Source organism: Helianthus annuus, chromosome 12 (assembly GCF_002127325.2).
Source record: "Helianthus annuus cultivar XRQ/B chromosome 12, HanXRQr2.0-SUNRISE, whole genome shotgun sequence".
NCBI lineage: Eukaryota > Viridiplantae > Streptophyta > Magnoliopsida > Asterales > Asteraceae > Helianthus > Helianthus annuus.
In genome coordinates, this window is record NC_035444.2 from 48,715,291 (window position 1) to 48,740,967 (window position 25,677).

Here is a 25,677-nt window from a genome sequence, read left to right on the forward strand (position 1 = left end):
TCGTCTTGGATCATGTTATGCATAGTATTGTATAGATTAGGGCGCGTTTTACGAGAAAACTGGAGAGTATAGGTGTTTTAGAGGGTAGGTCCGCTTATTCGTACACGTCTGTATATGGGAACCTACCAGGTCCACTTATACGTACATGTCCGTATATGGGAACCTACGAGGTCCGTTTATACGTACACGTCCGTATATGGGAACCTACCAGGTCCGCTTATACGTACATGTCCGTATGTGGGGACCTACTAGCACTATAATTAATTTTTGAGCGGATCTCATTTGTAACTTTGTCAAATTCCATACCGAAGTGCTGCCAGTGTGAAGATCGAGCTGTAAACATTGTCAAATCAATAAAATCAGTAGATTAAGTGAATTGCAAGCTGTCTCTACCTTCGTTTCTTGTTATTCCGCACCTGAAACGTAGTTGAACGCCTCTGAACGACTCATTCAGATCAGAACACGATCCTACAGCCTCCAACCTTGCCACTGGTGCAAACACTTCATTGTAATCAATCCCTTCCTGCTGATTGAAACCTTTGACAACTAACCGAGCCTTGTTGTGTGTGACAATACCTCGTTCATCCTTCTTACACCTAAATACCCATTTAGTGCCAATTCTCTTTCACCTTTCGGAAGGTCCACTAATTCCCAAACCTTCAACTTCGCAAACTGAGCCAATTCCTCCTGCACAGCTTCAACCCATGAATTGTCTTTAAGAGCCACTAGACAGTTACCCGCGCGATGCGGCGGCGGTGGCGATATACAGTAGGATACTCGTTTACCATGATTTTATCAGTCGTCTCGTGATATATTATATGGTAAGTTAGTTTTCTTATTCGTGATACGTTGGCACTTGTTTTTCTGATAGTTTATCAATTCTTTGGTAATATATTTTTGTTAATTTTTTTAGTTGTAGCTTCGGTGGTCTATCTATGTCATGAGTCTTACGGATCTGACGATAATGTGCAGAATTATCACACACCGACTCTTGTAAATAATAAACTTAATCTGAGAAGGGCAAGGTTCAGTTCATTATACTATGACTATCCACTAAGCACTCGGCATAGAAGGCACTTCAATCAGAGTCTACAAGTTCAGCAACCAAACATAAACAATGCTAAAAAGTGCAAATTTTATGGAATGATGATCCCAAATGCTCAAATTTACAACCTTCAAGATCTTAAAACGTAAATGAGGCGAGTAAATTAAATTAAAATCATGCAATTCACAAATAAATTCAATGGCATCACCCATATCAAAACTTGCACGGATATGGATCTAAGCTTGAGGTTTGTTTGATGGCTTGGTGTGTCTTTCAGCATCAGTTGTTTCCTCTCCTTCATAAAGGTTCTTCATTTTAAGATTCGGACTTTCGAATGAATCAAAGTTTATCCTCAACTCTTCAATATTTTCAAGAAGCCCTTTGATTCGCGTATCTTCTTTATTGTATGAAAACTAAAACGTTGTTTGTCATTTTAAAAAAAGGTTGTAATATCCGTCTAATGAAACCAAAACAAATTGGGAGATTCTAAGAAGATTTTCCCTTGTGGAGAATATAACTATTCTTTCATGTTATCCACCAGGTTGTAATGATCTGGAATAATGAAATAAAATTGTATTTTAGCATTATTTTTTTAACAGTGTATCCAAGAAGAAACTTTATATGAGTAATAAGTGCTACCTTTGCTTGATAGTCCAGATTAGATATTCCTCCTCTAGGCTTCTTCTAGGATTTATCACTTTGAAAGCTTTTTTATCCACATTGTATGATAGATCTGACCTATATTGAAAAAATGTCGTATAAACCAAACTGGATGCCATTTTTTAGTCTCCATGGACCATTATTGTCATTTTAAAATTTGCAACACAATATCAATCAAGAAACAAAATCGGTTAAAACAGAGTAACCAAATTGTCAAGCCACAATCAACAGCAGCCGATACCAATCTATGTATTTTAGTTAGTAGGCCTTTACAGAAAACATAGTTAATGGTTCATTCCACAACTCCACATTACTCACTAAATAATTAAATGAACCCACAAAACAACTTTTTAGCAAATCACATAACAAAAGATAATCTAAGAAAAAGAAATTTGGTCCCTTTTTCGGAAAAAAAAAAAATCACTAAATGAATCAGAGCAGCCTATTGTGTTATTACCACATAAATAAATATAAATCTGAAGAACCCGAATCTTCATAAATCAATGAATCAAGAGTATCATTTTCATTTTTAAAAGAGTAAACTGCCATTTTGGTCCCTGTGGTTTGGGCACTTTTGCCATGTTATTACTGCAACAAAACACAATAAGCAGATAATCAAACCGAATAAGCAGTCACCAAATAGACCATTCCAAACGACAATTTAGCTAATTTGTAACCCAAAATTTTGTATTGAACTTAGTAACTTCATATAATATTATAACATTACATAATAGAAAAATCACAAAACAACCCCTTTGCCCAAACTCTAAATCAAGTCTATTCAATCAACCAAACACACTTAGAAAATAGTATCTAAAAACCAATAGGCGGTGACAATGAACAATCGACAAACCGGACTGCTGCACTAATGATTGAATTAAAGTTACCTATGTTCAGACTGTATATCAGCAATGAAAGGAATCAGACCAGTAGACATACCATAACCAATCCCTAATAGCCGGCATTGTTTTAGTTAGCGTTAATCGCCAAATCCACGACTATACAAATCGACAAACAGAAACTGGATAAGGCTACGAATGATAATTCAAGAGTGAAGAGACAATGCCCAACCGTCTTTGGTTTCGTAACGGCACCCGATGAACGACCAAAACTGGATGAAAGGAGCCATCTATCTTATTATGTTCTTGAGTACCTGGAATCAACCCCTAATCATCATAGAGCTCTTCTAAGGCGTCAGCACTACCTGGGTTCATGACAGAACCCTAGCAACCCAAAACCACTTCCATCTAGTCTTGATTCCGACTGCTACCATAGTTTCTTCATGACCGTTGCCACCAAAGGTCACCGATCTTCAGGCTCTTTGAGTTTGGATCAGACTGCAAATATAGCACATTATGCAACCCAAATCAAGAACTGGTAGTTAATGTTTTTTAAAACCATACATAACTCATTGAATGAATTCACTTCTTTACATTTTAAAAAGCAAATAACAAAATTTCAAATAGCCAATTGTGTAACACATTGATTATCATGTGAATATCAAATCACTCAATGCAATGAAACAATTACAGAATTATAAGGGTACATTCACCTAAAGTTCATCAAGGGCCATGAACCTTTCAATATAACTTCTATAAGCAGTAGATTGACCATCAGAAAAGACTCATCTTCCCCACATCCAGGTCCCTGACCATTTTTACAACTTTCATGCTTAATCAGAACAAATATGTGAAAATAAAATTCACCAATAAACACCATTGATGATTAAAAATGTGAAATATAATGAAAAGCATCTTCGAATCTAACAGCATCAAGACTCACCAATACCCCAATCTGACTTGTTTTGAACTGCACAAATATCACCACAACCTCTACCTTGTGACCTGCAACTCAGCCCACCGAAACTGAACCCAAATCGACTCATTTTAAAGGTAAACGGGCCAATATCACCTCTTACATGTATAGTGTGTATATATATATATATATATAGGAAACTTACTCCAGTTGGAATGGTTCCCTCTCTTTGCTCGGGCTGTACTGATGTCTCAGCCCCACCAAAAACTGTCAATTTTCGGAGAATCTGTGGAGTCAGCTGCAAAAGTAGATAAAAGTTCAAAACAGTTATATTCATCTAATCCTTCTTTCATCAACTATAACAAACACATCCGATTAAAAAAATGAAATCATTCAATCACAGTTCATAAGCAGATTTCAATCAATAACAATCAAAATTAAAAAAAAAGCCTAACAAAACAGTTATTAATCATTAAATTCATCTTCAATCAGCTACAACAACAAATCCGATTATAACACAATAGGAAATTAGTCAATCATAGCTTTAAAAACAGATTTTAATCAATAACAAACAAAGAAGAGAATGGGGTTAACTTTAGAGCAAACAATTACCTGCATTGTCGATCATATGGATCTGTTGTCATGTTTTTGCTAACTAAGGATGATGGCACTTGATTGACTATTACATGACATACTGTTTCATTGCGAGTGTGATGTTGGTTGGAAGACCATCATGGTCGAAAGACAAAATGGGGCAGGGAAGCGGGGCCGCTAGTAGGTGGGTCGGACAGTAGCAGCCCTCTGAAGTATCAAAAACATGCATCGCAAACAACATTAACAAAAAACAACCCAAATCAAATACAATGATTAACAACTCAAACCCTAACCTGTCACACCCCAACCAATGGCGGAAACATCGGGATGAGACGAAGTGTGAAGATTGCTAGAGACATCATAACGCTATTTGTGACAATATTTAGAAAATCCAAATTTCATTTCATTTCATAACTTCAAATAGTCAACATTACAAGAAATTCAAATACGACAAGTTTAACAAAACAACATGATAACATAACAAAATTTTGATACAACATTTTAAACCCTAACGTCTATATGTGTATCTAGGCATCAACGCTACTTCATTTCATAGCATCATCGTCCTCAACCTGTAACATGTTTAAAATAAAGTTCAATGCAAAAGCAAAGGCGAGTATACAAGTTTGATACGTACATAGCAAAAGATAAGTTTGAACAATTCCTCATAGCAAGCATGTGATTCAAGATAAACATTTAAACATGGCATGTGTCTAACATATCAAACCAAGAAAACGCAACTTGCTCATGACATAACCAAAGTTTCAGTAGAGGCGGGTCGTTAATCCTATAGCGCTACATATGTCAAGGTTTGGCTCGTACGAAGTTAATGATAAATTCAACACATAAGTTTCACCCAAGTTTAAAGTATCAAGCCATCATGTATACAAGCATGTTGTAGGAATGTTCATGTGTTTAAGCAAAATGTTCATGTGTAAGTTTGTTGATAGATAAACATGTTACACCCCAAAAGTGGTAAAAGTAAAAAAAGGGGAAAATACGAGTATACTCACAAAGTTTGCATATGTTTTCCGATTATCCAATTGTTGACGAGTAGAGATTTAGAGTCCGAATGTATAAGGGTTAAGGTTCAAGTATGTTTAGAGTCGAGATTCGGTGTTTAAAACAACATAAAAAATAAGATATGAGAATAACATGGAAAATAATCATTTAGTACATATGATGCTTGTTCTTGACACTAGGAAACTCGAAGGAGTTTAGATGTTTTCATGGAACAAGGTTCCATTAGAATCGTGACAAGTTATCATAGTCTAGGATGATGTAATCTAGTACCCCGACATATGAACACTAGTTCATCATCAAAGATTCGATTATTCGAATAATATATTTAGGTTATATAATATATGTCCAATAGTTCAAGCATGAGGTAGAAGATTAAAATCTTCATTTTGGTACCTCTAAATGTCATAGAAGTCATGTAGGAGGTAGGAAGATCAAGTCTTCCATTTAGGCACCTCTATGTGTTCACCACTACACTTGATGTAAAAAAAAACAACCAAGGAGGGTCATGAACATACAATAAAGAATAAGAAATATACACACTAACTAAGAGAAATCATCAAATCATGTGAGGATTGTATGTTTGGACAACCCAAGTTGTTCCATAATCACTCATGTATCAAAGACAAAGTTTGACATGACTTGTGGGTTAAAAACCCTAAACAAAACACCAAGTTTATGAGGTTTAATCCTCTGATTTTAAATGTCTCAACCTTGTTTTTAAGCTTAACCAACCATGGGATAAGTTGTAAGCATTAGGACATAGGTATGAGATGTGTTGGACACAAGTTGCATAGGTTTAAACAAGTTTTTGATGAACATAAAAACAAACAGAAAGTTTATGGACTATTTCGGGGCATTTCCAGGTCTGATTTCTCCAAGGAGAAGTCTAGGAATCGAACCCCATGATTATACAAGCAAGTAGGAAAAAGAATCGAGTGAATCGGATAAGAATTGAGTAAGTTATGCTCATTTTCGTGAAGGGGTGTCAATCTACTTGAACCCTTGCTTTCAGCTACGGTTTGGTGGATGTTTTGTGAGTTTTTAGGGTTGTAAAAGTGGTAGGGAGGCTGGTTATAAGGGGTATTTATAGGGGGAAGGATTAGGGTTTCAATGGGTTGGGCTTTGGAAGTGTTTAGAAGGGGTTACACCTTAAAACTAGCCCACAAAACCCAACTACATGGGCTGAATTTTGCTGAATTGGGGCTGCCATATTTCTTTATTTTTTTTATTTTTTTAAAACATTATAATGAGTAATTTTGTTAGTTAAGTTGTGTAATAATGTGCAACAATGTTTCCCCTAACTTGTAACAAGGTGAAATATGAAATAAAACATGATTTAACTAGGTAAAAAGTGTAATGTACAAGTTTTATTTACGAAGCAAGTTCCGTATTTTACAACGATTACAATGAAAGAATGGTTATAAGAACACAAGATTTCCAAAGTTAGAATTTCACGTAAGGTTTCTAAATGTAGGAAGTTTGAAAACGCAGGGCGTTACAGTCTCCCCTTCTTTAGGAAATTTCGTCCCGAAATTTATTCAAGAGGAAGGCTTGAAAGAGTTTTTGGCATAAAGGTGATCATTAAGAATTGAAACTTGGGAAGTTTGAAAGTTTTGAAAAGTACCAAATTTTGGAGAACGTCAAGGTAGATTTGCAAGGGGAAGTTTTTAAGGATAATATAAAAAAATCATACTTTCGTAAAACCTGTTTATTGAGAGGAACGAAAAGGTTTGTTACTTTAAATAAAGCAATAGAGGTATACTAAGTATAGTTTCACAAGAATCAAGAATAGGGAGGCTATTTTATAGGTAACGAGGTAAGTTAGGACTCAAATGTTTAAACAAGCTGGATTGCGAACGAGTTTTGTATAAAATAATACGAGTATAGAATGAACGAATGACTCTTAAAGAGTACAAGTATGTGAATAGCATAAGTGTTGGATAGATGAACGTAGTGTGTTAAGGATGAAGTCTCGTCATGAATAATCGGATATAATGCGTTTGTGAGTTGCGTGAAGTTGTATTAGGTCCAAAAGGTCTGCAACACACTGAATTTCTCATGGCACGTTTTACGAAAGTTTGGTAACATGGTGAAAACACTTATATATAGGAAGTACGAGCGGCGTATCCACCATGTTTTAACCACATTACGTCCGTTTCGTTACTTGGGGTCATGTTACGTTCCGTGTCTTACCATACACAGTAGTACACTCTATGGTTCTCATACGCCTATCACTATAATCCCGTGTGCACCCGCGATTATACTGATTGTCGCATGATCCACATAGCTTGTACTAGTTATGTATGAATCAAGGTATACATGAATTTGAAAATAAGAATGTGTACGTAGAAGAATGTCGTATGTAAGCATGTTTATGTTTAAGCATGTATGGGACCCACGTAAGCGAATCCCTCGGATTACGCTCGCGTATAGGTACGAATGTACGAATCATGAGTAAGGATGAAAGTATGGGCACAAGTTTAAGTATGAATACGCATGTATGTATGAGCATAAACATAAAACGTGTAAGTAGTATGTGTACAAGCAGAAGCGTAAAACGTATAAGTAGTATGTGTATGAGTACAAGCATAAAACGTATGAACATAGGTGTAGGTATGAAAAATAAATATTGCGTATATGGTGTACGTTGAGACATTGCGGAGAAAAAAAAGGTTAAGTATGTAGATACGAACGATATAAATGATGTTATCGCGAGATATCGACTAAAATGTGTATGATGATGTGCATGTATAGTTGTTTAAACAAAACGTTGAGTTTGTCGAATCAAAATTAGATTGAGCTTGGTTTGAAAGGTAGAATATAGTTTGTATATGTAAAGGAACATAAAGTACTCATTGGTCATGTTTAACGTATTTTGTAATGATTAAAATGCTACTTTTGTTTAAAAAAAAAAAAAGGAGTTCACGTATGTTGAAAATTGTCGGTCCCCATGAAGTCTTCTAGCCCACGTGTTTTGAAATTTGGATGACGAGTTAAGCGTTGTAGAGAAGGTTTTTTTTTTTTTTTTTTTTTTTTTAAATAACGGGTTTGTTTCATTTGCATCAAAACATGAAAATTTTTGGACTTTGAAAGTTCTTGTGAAAACGTCGACCCTTAGAAAAGAAATTTAGTAAAAGAACTTAGTGATTGTTTAAAAATAATTTTAACAAAGGAATTATTGATGTTGGAAAGAGTATTTGGTAAACGGTCATATAACATCTATGAGGTCTTATAAGTAATTGAGAAAGGTTAGTTTGATTTCGATTAAGAGTGGAAGTCTCTAGTATGATGATATAATGTGAACGTGTTTCAGTTAATAAATCAGATGTGAAGTTCATGGGCAAGAGATTCATTAGACCGATTAATTGATAGGTAGCATTTCATAAGGTTTTGAAATTCGTGAAATAAAATGTTTTAAGACCTGATTAAGAATCTCGTGTATATGATTTGAGTGAAAATGGATGGTAGAATAAGAAGTACGTTTGATAAACAATGTATTTTGAAATCGGTATAAGTAGGTATTTTGAATAGTGATAAATGATTTAGGTATAAAACATGATCGGGTTTGCATAATAAAATATTTTGAAAGAGGAGTTTTGGGTAACGGTCACCTAAGTAAGGGAATCACCCCTAACTCGTTGGTGAAGTCGTTTTAAGGGAAGAGGGGTGGAGTCAATCGTCAAGGTAAGGAAGTCACTCCAATCTCGATGATACATCTCCACTAGTTATTACAAGGAATATGAATTTAAATTATATGAAAATCATGCGTATATAAGTGTATCGAAAAGGTTCGATATGTTGTGCGTGTGAAAAGAGAAATCAAAGGTAAACTCGAGGTTGAAAGATTGCATCGTATAAAATAAACAATAGAAACACATGTTTGACCAAAGTTTGGAGTGTTCCAAACGGAACTTTGACTAACCAAAGTGGTCGAAAAGTCTTCTAAATTTGAGGAGCATGCTTTGGCCTAATAGGTAAAATACTCTCGCCGACAAGTCGGTTAACGGTATTTACCCTTCCGGTTACTACATGTCCCAAATCAATCGAAATTTCGAGACTTGGCGGGATTTATGAAAAAAAGCCAAGGAGTGGAACTAGTCGACAAGGTGCGGGTTTCACCCCTAACTTGACGATTTCGTATCCTAAGTGTGGTTGGTACTCGTCGGGTCAAAATTTAATTTCGACGTGTTGACGAGGGTCCACTAGAACTTGAAATTTGAGATTTACCATTAAGATGTGGATTTCACTCCTAGCTTAATCGCGATATCTCGTGTAAAAAAAAAGAATAGGTAGATTGAGAGTCGTTCACCAAATTGTGGGTTTCACGCCTATTTTGGTGAATTCGTCTCATTTGTACAATATGAGTGTTGTCGGATTTAGAATAATCGAGTAAAATGCATGAGGGAAGTGTATGTCGAAGGAGATACACAAACAAGTATAAACACATAAGAAAGCATATCAAGGATGATACTTAAATAATGAAATAAAACAAGTATTAACACATAGAGAAATATGTCAAGAATAACACATAAAGAATCGAACAACGAAACAAGTGTTAACACATAATAAAACAAGCATTAATGCGTAAGAATAACATGTCGAATATTACACATGAGTAACATACATGTTTAAAAGAGCATAAATAAGTAACAAATAAAGTATCATGTAGTAGTCCAAGCAAAGCATACGAATAAGGTTCTAAAACTATAGACTAGGCTAAAGCATTCCTACTTTTCCTAATTCCCTATAGTTATGGCTCTGATACCAATCTGTCACACCCCAACCAATGGCGGAAACATCGGGATGAGACGAAGTGTGAAGATTGCTAGAGACATCATAACGCTATTTGTGACAATATTTAGAAAATCCAAATTTCATTTCATTTCATAACTTCAAATAGTCAACATTACAAGAAATTCAAATACGACAATTTTAACAAAACAACATGATAACATAACAAAATTTTGATACAACATTTTAAACCCTAACGTCTATATGTGTATCTAGGCATCAACGCTACTTCATTTCATAGCATCATCGTCCTCAACCTGTAACATGTTTAAAATAAAGTTCAATGCAAAAGCAAAGGCGAGTATACAAGTTTGATACGTACATAGCAAAAGATAAGTTTGAACAATTCCTCATAGCAAGCATGTGATTCAAGATAAACATTTAAACATGGCATGTGTCTAACATATCAAACCAAGAAAACGCAACTTGCTCATGACATAACCAAAGTTTCAGTAGAGGCGGGTCGTTAATCCTATAGCGCTACATATGTCAAGGTTTGGCTCGTACGAAGTTAATGATAAATTCAACACATAAGTTTCACCCAAGTTTAAAGTATCAAGCCATCATGTATACAAGCATGTTGTAGGAATGTTCATGTGTTTAAGCAAAATGTTCATGTGTAAGTTTGTTGATAGATAAACATGTTACACCCCAAAAGTGGTAAAAGTAAAAAAAGGGGAAAATACGAGTATACTCACAAAGTTTGCATATGTTTTCCGATTATCCAATTGTTGACGAGTAGAGATTTAGAGTCCGAATGTATAAGGGTTAAGGTTCAAGTATGTTTAGAGTCGAGATTCGGTGTTTAAAACAACATAAAAAATAAGATATGAGAATAACATGGAAAATAATCATTTAGTACATATGATGCTTGTTCTTGACACTAGGAAACTCGAAGGAGTTTAGATGTTTTCATGGAACAAGGTTCCATTAGAATCGTGACAAGTTATCATAGTCTAGGATGATGTAATCTAGTACCCCGACATATGAACACTAGTTCATCATCAAAGATTCGATTATTCGAATAATATATTTAGGTTATATAATATATGTCCAATAGTTCAAGCATGAGGTAGAAGATTAAAATCTTCATTTTGGTACCTCTAAATGTCATAGAAGTCATGTAGGAGGTAGGAAGATCAAGTCTTCCATTTAGGCACCTCTATGTGTTCACCACTACACTTGATGTAAAAAAAACAACCAAGGAGGGTCATGAACATACAATAAAGAATAAGAAATATACACACTAACTAAGAGAAATCATCAAATCATGTGAGGATTGTATGTTTGGACAACCCAAGTTGTTCCATAATCACTCATGTATCAAAGACAAAGTTTGACATGACTTGTGGGTTAAAAACCCTAAACAAAACACCAAGTTTATGAGGTTTAATCCTCTGATTTTAAATGTCTCAACCTTGTTTTTAAGCTTAACCAACCATGGGATAAGTTGTAAGCATTAGGACATAGGTATGAGATGTGTTGGACACAAGTTGCATAGGTTTAAACAAGTTTTTGATGAACATAAAAACAAACAGAAAGTTTATGGACTATTTCGGGGCATTTCCAGGTCTGATTTCTCCAAGGAGAAGTCTAGGAATCGAACCCCATGATTATACAAGCAAGTAGGAAAAAGAATCGAGTGAATCGGATAAGAATTGAGTAAGTTATGCTCATTTTCGTGAAGGGGTGTCAATCTACTTGAACCCTTGCTTTCAGCTACGGTTTGGTGGATGTTTTGTGAGTTTTTAGGGTTGTAAAAGTGGTAGGGAGGCTGGTTATAAGGGGTATTTATAGGGGGAAGGATTAGGGTTTCAATGGGTTGGGCTTTGGAAGTGTTTAGAAGGGGTTACACCTTAAAACTAGCCCACAAAACCCAACTACATGGGCTGAATTTTGCTGAATTGGGGCTGCCATATTTCTTTATTTTTTTTATTTTTTTAAAACATTATAATGAGTAATTTTGTTAGTTAAGTTGTGTAATAATGTGCAACAATGTTTCCCCTAACTTGTAACAAGGTGAAATATGAAATAAAACATGATTTAACTAGGTAAAAAGTGTAATGTACAAGTTTTATTTACGAAGCAAGTTCCGTATTTTACAACGATTACAATGAAAGAATGGTTATAAGAACACAAGATTTCCAAAGTTAGAATTTCACGTAAGGTTTCTAAATGTAGGAAGTTTGAAAACGCAGGGCGTTACAGTCTCCCCTTCTTTAGGAAATTTCGTCCCGAAATTTATTCAAGAGGAAGGCTTGAAAGAGTTTTTGGCATAAAGGTGATCATTAAGAATTGAAACTTGGGAAGTTTGAAAGTTTTGAAAAGTACCAAATTTTGGAGAACGTCAAGGTAGATTTGCAAGGGGAAGTTTTTAAGGATAGTATAAAAAAATCATACTTTCGTAAAACCTGTTTATTGAGAGGAACGAAAAGGTTTGTTACTTTAAATAAAGCAATAGAGGTATACTAAGTATAGTTTCACAAGAATCAAGAATAGGGAGGCTATTTTATAGGTAACGAGGTAAGTTAGGACTCAAATGTTTAAACAAGCTGGATTGCGAACGAGTTTTGTATAAAATAATACGAGTATAGAATGAACGAATGACTCTTAAAGAGTACAAGTATGTGAATAGCATAAGTGTTGGATAGATGAACGTAGTGTGTTAAGGATGAAGTCTCGTCATGAATAATCGGATATAATGCGTTTGTGAGTTGCGTGAAGTTGTATTAGGTCCAAAAGGTCTGCAACACACTGAATTTCTCATGGCACGTTTTACGAAAGTTTGGTAACATGGTGAAAACACTTATATATAGGAAGTACGAGCGGCGTATCCACCATGTTTTAACCACATTACGTTCGTTTCGTTACTTGGGGTCATGTTACGTTCCGTGTCTTACCATACACAGTAGTACACTCTATGGTTCTCATACGCCTATCACTATAATCCCGTGTGCACCCGCGATTATACTGATTGTCGCATGATCCACATAGCTTGTACTAGTTATGTATGAATCAAGGTATACATGAATTTGAAAATAAGAATGTGTACGTAGAAGAATGTCGTATGTAAGCATGTTTATGTTTAAGCATGTATGGGACCCACGTAAGCGAATCCCTCGGATTACGCTCGCGTATAGGTACGAATGTACGAATCATGAGTAAGGATGAAAGTATGGGCACAAGTTTAAGTATGAATACGCATGTATGTATGAGCATAAACATAAAACGTGTAAGTAGTATGTGTACAAGCAGAAGCGTAAAACGTATAAGTAGTATGTGTATGAGTACAAGCATAAAACGTATGAACATAGGTGTAGGTATGAAAAATAAATATTGCGTATATGGTGTACGTTGAGACATTGCGGAGAAAAAAAAGGTTAAGTATGTAGATACGAACGATATAAATGATGTTATCGCGAGATATCGACTAAAATGTGTATGATGATGTGCATGTATAGTTGTTTAAACAAAACGTTGAGTTTGTCGAATCAAAATTAGATTGAGCTTGGTTTGAAAGGTAGAATATAGTTTGTATATGTAAAGGAACATAAAGTACTCATTGGTCATGTTTAACGTATTTTGTAATGATTAAAATGCTACTTTTGTTTAAAAAAAAAAAAAGGAGTTCACGTATGTTGAAAATTGTCGGTCCCCATGAAGTCTTCTAGCCCACGTGTTTTGAAATTTGGATGACGAGTTAAGCGTTGTAGAGAAGGTTTTTTTTTTTTTTTTTTTTTTAAATAACGGGTTTGTTTCATTTGCATCAAAACATGAAAATTTTTGGACTTTGAAAGTTCTTGTGAAAACGTCGACCCTTAGAAAAGAAATTTAGTAAAAGAACTTAGTGATTGTTTAAAAATAATTTTAACAAAGGAATTATTGATGTTGGAAAGAGTATTTGGTAAACGGTCATATAACATCTATGAGGTCTTATAAGTAATTGAGAAAGGTTAGTTTGATTTCGATTAAGAGTGGAAGTCTCTAGTATGATGATATAATGTGAACGTGTTTCAGTTAATAAATCAGATGTGAAGTTCATGGGCAAGAGATTCATTAGACCGATTAATTGATAGGTAGCATTTCATAAGGTTTTGAAATTCGTGAAATAAAATGTTTTAAGACCTGATTAAGAATCTCGTGTATATGATTTGAGTGAAAATGGATGGTAGAATAAGAAGTACGTTTGATAAACAATGTATTTTGAAATCGGTATAAGTAGGTATTTTGAATAGTGCTAAATGATTTAGGTATAAAACATGATCGGGTTTGCATAATAAAATATTTTGAAAGAGGAGTTTTGGGTAACGGTCACCTAAGTAAGGGAATCACCCCTAACTCGTTGGTGAAGTCGTTTTAAGGGAAGAGGGGTGGTGTCACACCCCCAAAATCCACCTGCGGAGTAACACCGCTTGGGAGCGTGACTGACCAGGATCAAGCCACCAATCATATAGAACATTGTATAAAGTAAAAGTAATTGCAATATAATTCAAAACAAATCCATATGAAAGGTGTTTCCAAAACATAAGTCAGTTATCAATGTTTAGCGGAAGCGTATATATAAAAAAATATCCAATGTAAATGTGTATCAAGTATCATATGGGTTTCATATGATGTTCACGATCCAAGTCCACAACAACCGCGCCTCCAGTGCAAGCTCCCAGTACCTAACGATCTGCAAGGCATGTAAGAGAAAGGATCAACAAAATAGTTGAGCGAGTTCACAGTAAGTAAATGCGTAATAGTAAGTTCGTTTGTAATAAGTGGCTCTACTGGGCCGTTTGTATATTTTACTGGTGGTGGTGTTCCACGTTACTGGTGGTGGTGTTCCACGTTTCCTGTGGTGGTGTTCCACGTTTCCTGTGGTGGTGTTCCACGTTTCCTGTGGTGGTGTTCCACGTTTCCTGTGGTGGTGTTCCACGTTTCCTGTGGTGGTGTTCCACGTTTCCTGTGGTGGTGTTCCACGTTTCCTAACCACTAGACTACTCGTAACTATAGGTATCCTTCACAACCGAGGATAGTGATGTGGTAGTCTAGTCATAGAGTCAATAGAGTATATAATCAACCTTCCAATCCCATTCCCAACCCCGGGAACCCCATGCCTTGGTAAGAGTGTGAACTCACCTTGGTTTGCTCGGTATGCTAGGTTATGCACTCACTGGTAATTAATCACGTCCTATAGTATGCACGTATAACAATTCAGTTCATGTTTGAAATGATACGCATGCAATTTAATGTTCACATAACAGTTAGTTTGCATATCGGCACAACACGTATTATTTCACATTGAATCATCAGTTAGTGTGCACGAATACAATTATTAACATTCATTCCCAAGCATGCCATGTCAAATAAATCAAACATGTGTTCCATTATTCAAAGCATAAACCCTATTATCTTTCGACACATTACAGATCCTTCAACCTACAGTTACACAAATATCCTTCGACTCATATATGATCTTTCGACCAACAGTTCTCACAAGTATCTTTCGGACTAATTGTATGTTTCGAGCCAAATGCCATCATTCGACCCTATCTATCTTTCGGTTCACGTTTTAACTTTCGTCAAAGCCATCCTTCGGTTCAAGTTTATCTTTCGAGCATCAAAGTAACAAACACAAAACACAATATTCTGGCAACCAGGTTAAGTTTCGGCCACATGTGTTCAGCCGCCCAAAACATCCAATCGGTAAACCACCAAGAACCGTCCACACTTACCAATCATATTTGGCTATGAATTATTCTTTAATCAAACAAAAGCAACCAATGACAGAATGCATACATCAACTCACCATTTAATATGCCTAACATGCATACTGACACAAATTATCAAAAGTCTACTTGGTCAAATCAATATATGGGAATTTGATTTACATAAACAAAACAGTAACACTTAATGATCCATCATGGCCGACATTTGTCAATCACCTCAAGTGATTATTGGACCAAAAATCTATATTACATGCACACATATACATATATGATCAATACAGCCACTAGCAGCCGCCCATTGTCATGTGCATCACAAAAACCATACATATCAATCATACTTATATTCACAACCCATGAAATCACATACAATTTAGTTATTATGCAAACAATATCCGGCCAGTTAACAAACACGTATGGCCGATTAACACACCAATTAACATCAACATTCAAGAAATCAATTAACAAACAACTCGATATCAAACACTAACCGAGACGGTGAGGGTTGCGAATGAACAGGAGCTTCGAGAGGGAAAATTGCCTTCGGTTCCGAGAGAGTTTTGGTGTGTGTGTGAGTTCTAAATTGCCAAGTTTATAAAAACTAAAACCCTAGAGATAATGGTGAACATATATGCGTATGAGAGGAATGTGGGCCGAACACCACATGGGTTATTTCATGGCCTCGAGTCCACTAAATGGACCGAGTGGTTTGTATCCGTTTATGGATTATCATTCGGTTCAAGTAATGTCATAAGCATTCGCATACAATCATGTAACACGTGGCGTTCAATCAATCAACGTAATCATTTAATCACATACGTCACATAACATTCTATTCATTCAAATTCATAAGGTCATATATCGTGCACAAACGTTACATCAAAGTAGGTCCGAAATACGAGTTGTCACATTATCCCCAACTAATCGGAAATTTCGTCCCGAAATTTGGTACGCACTCACTGAGGAAGCTAGGTAAGTTACATTGTTCACTGGTTTTCCTGGGGTGTCACATCATCCCCCCGTTGATTTGGAATTTCGTCCCGAAATTCAGTAGTAGTAGCTTCAGCCTCAGAAGTGGATGCATTGGTTTAGAATAGCTGGGGGTACTTTTCTGTCATCTGGTCTTCGCGTTCCCAGGTGTACTCTGGGCCACGTTTGGAGTTCCAACGAACTCGGTCAAGAGGGATTCTCTTGTGTTTGAGGACCTTAACATCCTGGTCTGTGATTTCAACTGGTTCCTCGACGAACTGCAACCGCTCGTCGATAGTGAGTTCCTTAAAAGGAACTATAAGGGTCTCATCTGACAGACACTTCTTCAGACTCGACACGTGAAATACATTGTGAACTGCACCGAGTTCAGCTGGTAGGTTCAATCTGTAGGCTACTGGGCCTATTCTTTCAGTGATTTCGAACGGTCCAACGTACCGTGGATTGAGTTTGTCTCATTTACCAAATCGAACCACACCCTTCCAGGGTGAGACTTTCAATAAAACCCGGTCCCCGACCTCAAATTCCAATGGTTTTCTACGCTTATCCGCGTAGGCTTTCTGACGGTCGCGTGCTGCCGCCATGCGTTGACGTATCTGTGCTATCTTTTCTGTGGCGTCCACAACAATATCTGGACCCGTAATCTGACTATCCCCCACCTCTGCCCAACAGAGAGGTGACCGGCATTTACGTCCGTACCATGCCTCAAATGGAGCGGCTTGAATGCTGGTATGATAACTGTTATTGTACGAGAACTCCACCAGAGGGAGATGTTTTTCCCAGCCGTTGCCGAAGTCTATGACACACGCTCGAAGCATGTCTTCTAGAGTTTGGATAGTTCGCTCAGACTGCCCATCCGTCTGAGGATGATATGCTGTGCTCATGTCTAATCGTGAGCCGAAGGATTTATGCATTGCTTGCCATAGTTCTGACGTGAATCGTGCATCGCGATCCGAAATGATAGAAGTGGGCACTCCGTGCCTCGAAACGACTTCTTTCATGTAGATGTCTGCTAGGGTAGAAAACTTATCCGTTTCTTTGATAGCCAAGAAGTGAGCAGACTTTGTGAGCCGATCAACGACCACCCAGATAGTGTCATTCCCACGCTGGGATCTAGGCAGGCCAGTAACAAAATCCATGGAAATTTGCTCCCATTTCCATTGTGGTATTTCTGGTTGCTGAAGTAGGCCTGATGGTTTCTGGTACTCGATTTTAACCCTTGCACAAGTTAAACACTTGCCGACGTAAGTTGCGATAAGAGCTTTCATGTTTGGCCACCAGTAAGTTGTTCTGATATCGTGGTACATCTTATCCGACCCTGGATGTACCGAGTAGCGAGACTTGTGCGCTTCATCCATCACAAGTTCGCGTAAGCCGCCATAAAGTGGGACCCAAATACGCCCCGTTACATAGTAGGCGCCGTCTTCCTTTTGTTCCATTTGTTGCCTTGAACCGCGCAAGGCTTCAGCCTTGACGTTTTCGGGTTTTAGTGCTTCTATCTGAGCAGCTCGTATCTGTGCAGGAAGACTGGACTGAATAGTAAGCTGTAGCGCTCGCACGCGCTTAGGTAGAGTGTCTTTCCGACTGAGGGCATCAGCCACAACATTGGCCTTGCCTGGATGATACTTGATGGCGCATTCGTAGTCGTTCAGAAGTTCAACCCATCTTCATTGACGCATATTCAAATCCTTTTGCTTAAGAATATGCTCGAGACTCCTGTGATCGGTGTAAATCGTGCACCTGGTACCGTACAGGTAGTGTCGCCATATCTTAAGCGCGAAAACAACAGCTCCCAGCTCTAAATCGTGCGTCGTGTAGTTCCGTTCATGAACCTTGAGTTGTCGAGAGGCGTATGCGATAACTTTATCCCGCTGCATCAATACACAACCAAGACCCTGTATAGATGCGTCGCAGTATACCACGAAGTCATCTGTGCCCTCGGGCAGTGAGAGAATAGGCGCGCTGCAAAGCCTATCCTTTAAGTACTGAAAAGCGGTCTCCTGTGTATTACCCCATCTGTAAACGACACCTTTCTGTGTAAGCATAGTGAGTGGTTGCGCGATCTTGGAGAAGTCTTTAATAAATCGCCTGTAGTAACCTGCCAAACCCAAGAATTGGCGTATTTCTGTCGGTGTACGTGGTGCTGGCCAGTTTCTGATTGAATCTATCTTGGATGGATCAACATGAATCCCATCCTTGTTCACCACATGGCCTAAGAAGTGGACTTCACGTATCCAGAAGTCGCATTTAGAAAACTTGGCGTATAAGTGTTCCTTTCGGAGGAGTTCCAAGATAAGACGTAAGTGCTGCTCGTGCTCCTCCTGACTCTTGGAGTAGATCAGAATGTCGTCGATAAAGACAATAACGAACATGTCAAGATAAGGTTTGCGCACCCTGTTCGTAAAGTCCGTAAATACGGCAGGTGTGTTCAATAATATCAAACCATTCATCACATCAAACATAAAATATAGTAGTTAAAATAATTCATAAAACCCAAGACATTTGATGTTCAAACCAAACTTTGTTCGAATAGCGGAAACATAATAATGAAAAACCCAAAAAAAAAGAAGTTATAAGTTCAATTAGCGTTCATTGCGTCTCCTCCTCCTAACATGAAAACTCGACCTCTTGCCTCGTTGCCATTGTTATTGTTGTTTCCCCCGTTGTTGTCGTTGTTCCCGTTGCCCTGGTTATTGTTGTGGTTCTGATTTTGGTTCAACTGAGGGCAATCGCGTTTGTAGTGTCCTTCTGCCCCACACTGGAAACATCCCCGGTTTCCACGCTGTGGTTGCTGCTGATGGTTCTGTGGAGCTGGCGGTGGGAGTTGCTGGTTCTGATTTGCAGGCCGTGGACTCCTACAGTCTTTGGCCTCATGACCCATCTTGAGGCATCTTTGACAACGAACCTTATTACACTGGCCACTGTGATGTTTGTTGCAGGTGTTACACTTCGGAAGGTTTCCTCGATACCCTCCCTGTCTGTGGCTGCTAGAGGAGTGCTGACTGGGACTCTGATAGCTGTCTGTCTTTCGCTGTTGGGCTTGTGACTGTACTGATGCTGACCCCTTGCTAGAATCCCCATCCCATTTTCTCTTACTTTCGCTGGGAGTAGCAAGTGTAGTAGAAGCAGTGGCGGTAGCGGTAGCACTGATACGCTTTGGTAGTTTGCCCTGGTCTACTGCCTGATCTGTGATGCGGTGAGCGAGACGCTGAATTTCTTGAATGTTGTTGAGGTTAGCCGACGTAACGTGGCTCTGTATTTCTGGTGCCAAACCTTTGAGATACAACTCAATTCGCTTGTATGGAGGGTCTACCATAGTTGGGCACAGCACTGCCAACTCATTTGACCTCTTGGTGAAAGCTTCGATTTCCGAACCAACCATCTTCAGATTATACAGCTCGTCTTCGAGCTTGTGAATATCTTCACGCGTGCAATACTCACGCTTGATGAGTTCCTTAAAATCGTTCCATGGGGTGGCGTTAGCAGCTGCCAACCCAAGTATCTGCACCTGCGCGTTCCACCAGGTTAGCGCGATTCCTTCTAAAGTACCGGTGGCAAACTTGACCTTGCGAGCCTCAGGGCACTCGCACATCTCAAATACTGATTCCAGCTTCTCGAACCAGTGGAGGAGTCCAACTGCTCCTTCCGTGCCACTGAACGAGCTAGGACGACAATCCATGAAATTCTTGAATGTGCACCCAGGTTGTTGCTGAGCGGGTTGACCTATTGTGTACGAATAGGGCAAAGTTAAGTACGAGAATTAATGTAGGATCTAAAGATCCTAGTGTCTATACTGCAGGGTATACTACCTGCTTGGGCGGCTGCAACTGCCGCAGCAACGAGAGCCTCTAGCTGGGCTTGAGTCATGGTAATTCGTGCGGCCATTGATCTTCACATCAAAGGCAACATTAGTGAGAAAGGTTCGCGAATAGTGCGATGACAGAAGAGTGTAAGCACATAAGTATTCTCATGCAATGTCAAGTAGTGAGCAAAGTAATGTAAGCATACTACGAGCAAAGTTCTATGCAAATTCTAGCATGTAGGCAATAAACATAAACCTTATTACCTAGGAAGTTGAGTCTTGCACGTGGAGCGAAGCGTCGTTGTGGATCGTTGAGAGCACTGTTCTGGTTATAGTCTGGTTTTAATAAAAACGTTTTCCTTGCATTAAAACCAAGTTCTCTATAACCAATGGCTCTGATACCAATCTGTCACACCCCCAAAATCCACCTGCGGAGTAACACCGCTTGGGAGCGTGACTGACCAGGATCAAGCCACCAATCATATAGAACATTGTATAAAGTAAAAGTAATTGCAATATAATTCAAAACAAATCCATATGAAAGGTGTTTCCAAAACATAAGTCAGTTATCAATGTTTAGCGGAAGCGTATATATAAAAAAATATCCAATGTAAATGTGTATCAAGTATCATATGGGTTTCATATGATGTTCACGATCCAAGTCCACAACAACCGCGCCTCCAGTGCAAGCTCCCAGTACCTAACGATCTGCAAGGCATGTAAGAGAAAGGATCAACAAAATAGTTGAGCGAGTTCACAGTAAGTAAATGCGTAATAGTAAGTTCGTTTGTAATAAGTGGCTCTACTGGGCCGTTTGTATATTTTACTGGTGGTGGTGTTCCACGTTACTGGTGGTGGTGTTCCACGTTTCCTGTGGTGGTGTTCCACGTTTCCTGTGGTGGTGTTCCACGTTTCCTGTGGTGGTGTTCCACGTTTCCTGTGGTGGTGTTCCACGTTTCCTGTGGTGGTGTTCCACGTTTCCTGTGGTGGTGTTCCACGTTTCCTAACCACTAGACTACTCGTAACTATAGGTATCCTTCACAACCGAGGATAGTGATGTGGTAGTCTAGTCATAGAGTCAATAGAGTATATAATCAACCTTCCAATCCCATTCCCAACCCCGGGAACCCCATGCCTTGGTAAGAGTGTGAACTCACCTTGGTTTGCTCGGTATGCTAGGTTATGCACTCACTGGTAATTAATCACGTCCTATAGTATGCACGTATAACAATTCAGTTCATGTTTGAAATGATACGCATGCAATTTAATGTTCACATAACAGTTAGTTTGCATATCGGCACAACACGTATTATTTCACATTGAATCATCAGTTAGTGTGCACGAATACAATTATTAACATTCATTCCCAAGCATGCCATGTCAAATAAATCAAACATGTGTTCCATTATTCAAAGCATAAACCCTATTATCTTTCGACACATTACAGATCCTTCAACCTACAGTTACACAAATATCCTTCGACTCATATATGATCTTTCGACCAACAGTTCTCACAAGTATCTTTCGGACTAATTGTATGTTTCGAGCCAAATGCCATCATTCGACCCTATCTATCTTTCGGTTCACGTTTTAACTTTCGTCAAAGCCATCCTTCGGTTCAAGTTTATCTTTCGAGCATCAAAGTAACAAACACAAAACACAATATTCTGGCAACCAGGTTAAGTTTCGGCCACATGTGTTCAGCCGCCCAAAACATCCAATCGGTAAACCACCAAGAACCGTCCACACTTACCAATCATATTTGGCTATGAATTATTCTTTAATCAAACAAAAGCAACCAATGACAGAATGCATACATCAACTCACCATTTAATATGCCTAACATGCATACTGACACAAATTATCAAAAGTCTACTTGGTCAAATCAATATATGGGAATTTGATTTACATAAACAAAACAGTAACACTTAATGATCCATCATGGCCGACATTTGTCAATCACCTCAAGTGATTATTGGACCAAAAATCTATATTACATGCACACATATACATATATGATCAATACAGCCACTAGCAGCCGCCCATTGTCATGTGCATCACAAAAACCATACATATCAATCATACTTATATTCACAACCCATGAAATCACATACAATTTAGTTATTATGCAAACAATATCCGGCCAGTTAACAAACACGTATGGCCGATTAACACACCAATTAACATCAACATTCAAGAAATCAATTAACAAACAACTCGATATCAAACACTAACCGAGACGGTGAGGGTTGCGAATGAACAGGAGCTTCGAGAGGGAAAATTGCCTTCGGTTCCGAGAGAGTTTTGGTGTGTGTGTGAGTTCTAAATTGCCAAGTTTATAAAAACTAAAACCCTAGAGATAATGGTGAACATATATGCGTATGAGAGGAATGTGGGCCGAACACCACATGGGTTATTTCATGGCCTCGAGTCCACTAAATGGACCGAGTGGTTTGTATCCGTTTATGGATTATCATTCGGTTCAAGTAATGTCATAAGCATTCGCATACAATCATGTAACACGTGGCGTTCAATCAATCAACGTAATCATTTAATCACATACGTCACATAACATTCTATTCATTCAAATTCATAAGGTCATATATCGTGCACAAACGTTACATCAAAGTAGGTCCGAAATACGAGTTGTCACAGGTGGAGTCAATCGTCAAGGTAAGGAAGTCACTCCAATCTCGATGATACATCTCCACTAGTTATTACAAGGAATATGAATTTAAATTATATGAAAATCATGCGTATATAAGTGTATCGAAAAGGTTCGATATGTTGTGCGTGTGAAAAGAGAAATCAAAGGTAAACTCGAGGTTGAAAGATTGCATCGTATAAAATAAACAATAGAAACACATGTTTGACCAAAGTTTGGAGTGTTCCAAACGGAACTTTGACTAACCAAAGTGGTCGAAAAGTCTTCTAAATTTGAGGAGCATGCAAAAGTAGATAAAAGTTCAAAACAGTTATATTCATCTAATCCTTCTTTCATCAACTATAACAAACACATCCGATTAAAAAAATGAAATCATTCAATCACAGTTCATAAGCAGATTTCAATCAATAACAATCAAAATTAAAAAAAAAGCCTAACAAAACAGTTATTAATCATTAAATTCATCTTCAATCAGCTACAACAACAAATCCGATTATAACACAATAGGAAATTAGTCAATCATAGCTTTAAAAACAGATTTTAATCAATAACAAACAAAGAAGAGAATGGGGTTAACTTTAGAGCAAACAATTACCTGCATTGTCGATCATATGGATCTGTTGTCATGTTTTTGCTAACTAAGGATGATGGCACTTGATTGACTATTACATGACATACTGTTTCATTGCGAGTGTGATGTTGGTTGGAAGACCATCATGGTCGAAAGACAAAATGGGGCAGGGAAGCGGGGCCGCTAGTAGGTGGGTCGGACAGTAGCAGCCCTCTGAAGTATCAAAAACATGCATCGCAAACAACATTAACAAAAAACAACCCAAATCAAATACAATGATTAACAACTCAAACCCTAACCAAAATCTATTCTACAAACATAAACCACAAAAAACAAACAACTTTCCACCACATAAACCAAACCCTAGATCAATAGACACCCAGTTCAAAGGAAATTAGGCTGCTGAAAATGTATGCCACCCAATGAAAATTTTAAAAAGAACAAGAGGAAAAATTATGAAAGTGAAAAACTTGGTGTCAATCTACTTCTATACCTTTAGTGGTGGAACAAGGTTAGCCACATTTCGGACCACAAAAGCTTCACCAGGTTGAAATCCTTGGATATATGAGGGGGGTAAACTCTTGAATATGCACAAGAAATCACCAGGAACTGTTTTTTAGAATCGTTAGTGAGCATAACAATCACAACAACCTTGAATAGCTAAGTCATAATAATAGTTGATGGATAAACACCTTTGGGGCTTGTGCTTGAATTCAAGAAACACTTAAATAGACATAGACTTTAAGAAATCAAAGTTGCAACAAACGAATTACTCTTAAGAATTCTGAAATCCCAGCATGGTCTTCCCAATTTCCAAAAACTTCAACTTGGAATCACAGATCTGGCCAAAAACCAAAACAAAAAACAATAATCAGCCAAACAAACTCACTTAAACATTTCATCAAACACCTTATCTACATCACTACACACTACTCATAAACCCACACCACACAAACAAAGAACAAAATACAAAAACGATATGGGATCTTACTCGAAACAATGTCGATCTCCTGCTCTGTACTCAACTGACACAAAGATCAACGCTCATAACTTCTTCTATAAATCTTCTTTTGCCTGAAATTGGGTATTCAAAACCCTAGGTCTGCAACTTCAGGTTGCTAGGTAGCAGTAAAACCCTTTTAAACGTAGAATACTAAACTAATAACACAAAAATGATTCAAGAGCATTATACAGAGAGAAGATGTACCTGGGTGCCATTTGGTGATGACGAAGAACAGGGGCTAATCGATGTGTGGTAATAGTGTATTGAGAGAGAACCGAAAGAGAATGGGAGGTGATTTGGTGCCAACTGCCTTTTTTTTCATCTTTTCGGGATGTATGTGAAAATATGTGGCCAGGGTTTCATGTGCTTCAATTAGAGATTCAAAATTTGAACCGGGACTGCAAAGAGAAAAGGATTTGGGCGGGATTAGAGATTCAGGTATCGTTTGAATGATGAAAGATTTTCAAGATTCCTAGAACAATTGCAGACCATCGATCTAGTGAAATCCTCACAGATCTAGTCATGAAACTGCATCTTGAGAGATCTGGCATGATGTTCTTGAGTCACCGAGTGTGAGAGAGAGAGTGAGAGAGAGGTGTCTGATGAAGTTTTGTGAGAAGTTGTGAGAGAGAATGGAATGGAAAAGTTGATCCGTGTGAACTGAATATCAACCGTTCAGATTGCGATCCGTGTGAAAAAGTGAGAAAATGGACGGCTGTAGATGAACCAGTTGAAGGGTAATTTGTTTGTGTTTCTTGGTGCTTTAAGTGTTGTACATTGTGCATTGAGGGTGTTTTCAACACATTGTTCAATTACCATTTTGTCCTTCCTATATCCTTATTAAAGTAGTATAGATATGAATGTTCTTCGGCTCCTCTTGGGAAATGAAGCAACTATACAAGCACTCGTTCACTATCCCAGTTTTCTCAATCGAAACAAATAACCCAGAATTCGCTGCAATGCTTCTTCTAGTCTGAACACCTGTAGTAGCATCTCCAAGAATCATGTCAACTGGATGATCTCTATTTGCTCGTGTAGTAGAAACAGCATCGACTTCCAGATTATCACCC

At 37.9% G+C, this 25,677-nt stretch overlaps 1 long non-coding RNA gene across 8 annotated transcripts; it reads right to left on the reverse strand.

Moving 5' to 3' along the window:
* Positions 1–1,487: 1,487 nt before the first annotated feature.
* On the reverse strand, positions 1,488–25,229 carry LOC110894767. Of its 8 annotated transcripts, none has more exons than XR_004875385.1 (9): positions 24,596–25,229; positions 24,297–24,445; positions 24,098–24,213; positions 3,666–3,758; positions 3,488–3,570; positions 3,258–3,352; positions 2,777–3,042; positions 1,685–1,778; positions 1,488–1,597 (listed from the first exon to the last, which is right to left on the reverse strand). It is a non-coding gene; the product is annotated as an uncharacterized LOC110894767 (long non-coding RNA). The 8 variants fall into 8 exon arrangements; XR_004875382.1 differs by having other exon boundaries at positions 1,685–1,783; XR_002566650.2 differs by having other exon boundaries at positions 1,685–1,783; positions 2,645–3,042.
* Positions 25,230–25,677: the final 448 nt, after the last annotated feature.